The following is a 3,162-nucleotide window of genomic DNA, read 5'->3' on the forward strand; positions in this document are numbered from 1 at the left end:
GTCTTTCTGATGAAAACAAAAATTAAGCGCAGTAGTACGCACATGGAGTTGAAGTCTGCGATGCTGTGACACACTGAACGCTTTTGATTATGTAATTAACTGTACTCTGGAACTGTGTGTCAGGGTTTTCCAGATTATCCTTATCGTATGATTATGTTGGAATGCAGCCTGTAATAAATAACGTAGCTAGATTAGCTTTATGCTTATGTTGGAATGCAACCTGTGATAAATAACCTAGCTTGTCCCATCCTACACAAAGTCGTAAAACACCCTTTGCTATGTTTTGACTAGTGGTCAAGGGCTTTCTCTATTCAGTCCACTCTTACCCCCACCCTGTTTCTCTTAATAAAAATGCTCTTGCAGGAGCCGTGAGTCAGACCTCCATTCGAACATCGCTGTACGCACAGCGACAAATGGACTCTCCACCTGCAGGTGTCTAAAAGGACTTACTCGTCTCCCGTGTGGTTCTTGCAAAATAAGTTGGAGTGAGCGAATCTCTAACACTGTGCATTTGCTCGCTAAACTGTATTCACCAAATTAGTAAATGCAAAATAATATGTAATTACCACGTTCCTGACTCGTCATATGATATGAACGTGTCAAAACCTTTTTGTCGGCTGTAGGTCTGTCTTTTTAAGAATTCGCCGGATTGTTTTTCCTCATACATCACAAGTATGGATTTCTAGAGAACAACTTTTACTTTCTAAAGTAAAATGACAGAAATATTTTCAAATGTCAAATATCAAACGCCACCAACGCAGTGGAGGTAAATTACACTCCAAACCATGCCAGCAACGTCAAAAGCCTCAATTATTTGCGACACAAGCGAGACATAGAGCATTTCTGAAGTTTGAAAAACCATTTGAGAAATTACGATCGTATTTTGTTTCCTGATTTGTGTTGAATAAAGTTATGAAATTACAAATTTTCAAATAAAACACAGGGATGGGATCATTTCCCGTTCTCTCAGACCAAAAGTACACGTACCAAGACATACAATTGTTTTTACCTTCAATAATCAAAATAGACGCCCAATATAATTGAAAGAACGAGCGCCGTCAGTGTTCGATCAGATACCTACAATCCTGTGCGCCAACAATGTTTAAAGTAAGTGAGACATTAATGAACACAAAATACTCGTTTAAACATTCTATTTTGCTTGAGTCCTTGTAAGTATAGTAAATCCATCAACTTCTATTGTTTGTATGTTGCTGCAATTTGAGTGCGAGACCGCCTGTGAATTTAGTGAGACCAGCAGTGGGATGGCCCGTTTTGACTCAGATTTTCAGATACTCGTTCCTCTTCAGATCGAATAAATCTTTCGCCTTTTACTAAAGATTTCTGTGGAGAGGAACAATAAGAGTATATCATTTCCGTGGAGAGGAACAATAAGAGTATATCTCAATTTGTTGATGCTCTGTGAAAGCAGAGCATTCTTTCTCTTTTTGCAACGGATAGCCGCCTATATCATACTCCGTGCAACAATCATACGTTCGCATAATTCATACCGGCACATATGTGAACATGTTCACATAAACAGAGAAATTATGCCGAGAATTATGGAGACAGCTTCCTGGACCTAGTCTACTCGGCGCAAAAGGGAGCTTTCAAAGCCACCCCCCTCCCCCATCTGGGGCTTTCTGACCATCTCACCGTTTTGCTTTTGCCCGCATACAGACAATTGGTAAAGGCATCCAGGCCGGTTCGGAGGCGGGTTCGGGTGTGGCCTGAGGGTGCCTCCAATGCACTTCGTGACTGCTTCGACACCACTGACTGGGACTTGTTTAAGCAGGCAGCCACCTACAACGATTGGACGGACATAGAGGAGTATACTGACTCTGTTACCTCTTACATCACGAAGTGCATCGATGATGTGACTTGCTCGAAATCCGTTGTCACTCGCGCGAACTGGAAGCCGTGGCTGACGGGGGCTGTCCTCAGACTGTTGAGGGCCAGGGACAAGGCTTTCAGAGCGGGGGACGAGGCTGGCTTGAGGACAGCGAGGGCCGACCTGTCCCGAGGCATCAAAGAAGCGAAGAAGGCGTTCTCGTGCAAGGTCTCCACCCACTTCAAGGACAGCAAGGACGCACGTAGCCTTTGGCGGGGCATTCAGACCATCACGGACTACAAGCCCGCGCCGAGGAGCTGTGAGGGTGACGTCCGTCTGCTGAACGATCTGAACCGCTTCTTTGCTCGCTTCGACGCCCAGAACAGCACTTGCCCGCTGAAGACCACTCCCCCCCACACAAGCAGCCTCTGCGCCTCTCTGCCGACAGTGTGAGGAGGGCGCTTGCCGCTATTGATACCGGTAAGGCGGCGGGCCCTGACAACATCCCGGGTCGAGCGCTGAAGGACTGCGCTGGGGAGCTGTCGGGTGTCTTCACGGACATCTTTCACGTTTCCCTGCAGCAGCCCATCGTCCCTTCGTGTTTCAAGGCTGCCACCATCGTTCCTGTGCCGAAGAAACCTGCACCGTCCTGCTTCAATGACTACCGCCCCGTGGCACTGACGCCCATCATCATGAAGTGCTTTGAGCGGCTGGTCATGGAGCACATCAAGTCCGTTCTTCCCCCCACCATTGACCCTTTCCAGTTTGCGTACCGTGCCAAGCGGTCCTCTGAGGATGCCATCTGCTCTGCTCTCCACTCGGCCCTCACCCACCTGGAGAGAAAGGACTCATATGTGAGGTTGCTGTTTGTGGACTTCAGCTCTGCCTTCAACACCATTGTGCCGCAGCGACTCATCTGCAAACTCGACGAGCTGGGCCTCAGTACCTCCCTCTGCAACTGCTACTGGACTTCCTCTGTCAGAGGCCTCAGGTGGTGCGTGTTGGCGACAAAATCTCCGCCAGCATCACGCTGAGCACGGGGGCCCCCCAGGGCTGCGTGCTCAGTCCATTGCTCTTCACCCTGCTGACGCATGACTGCACTGCGACCTACAGCGACAACCGCATAGTGAAGTTTGCTGACGACACGACTCTGGTGGGTCTCATCACGAAGGGCGACGAGACTCGGTACAGGTCGGAAGTTGACCTTCTGACCACGTGGTGCAGGGACAACAACCTCCTGCTGAACGTCAATAAGACCAAGGAAATGATTGTTGACTTCCGGAAGGGTCACACAACACACCTGCCGCTGATCATCGACGGTGCTGTGGTGGAGA

General features: G+C 48.6%; 1 pseudogene; it reads left to right on the top strand.

Annotated features, from left to right (window-relative positions):
* The first annotated feature begins 1,289 nt into the window (after positions 1-1,289).
* On the top strand, positions 1,290-1,433 carry LOC125993464 (U5 spliceosomal RNA; annotated as a pseudogene).
* Positions 1,434-3,162: the final 1,729 nt, after the last annotated feature.

This window comes from Syngnathus scovelli, unplaced genomic scaffold (assembly GCF_024217435.2).
Source record: "Syngnathus scovelli strain Florida unplaced genomic scaffold, RoL_Ssco_1.2 HiC_scaffold_29, whole genome shotgun sequence".
In the NCBI taxonomy this organism is placed as follows: domain Eukaryota; kingdom Metazoa; phylum Chordata; class Actinopteri; order Syngnathiformes; family Syngnathidae; genus Syngnathus; species Syngnathus scovelli.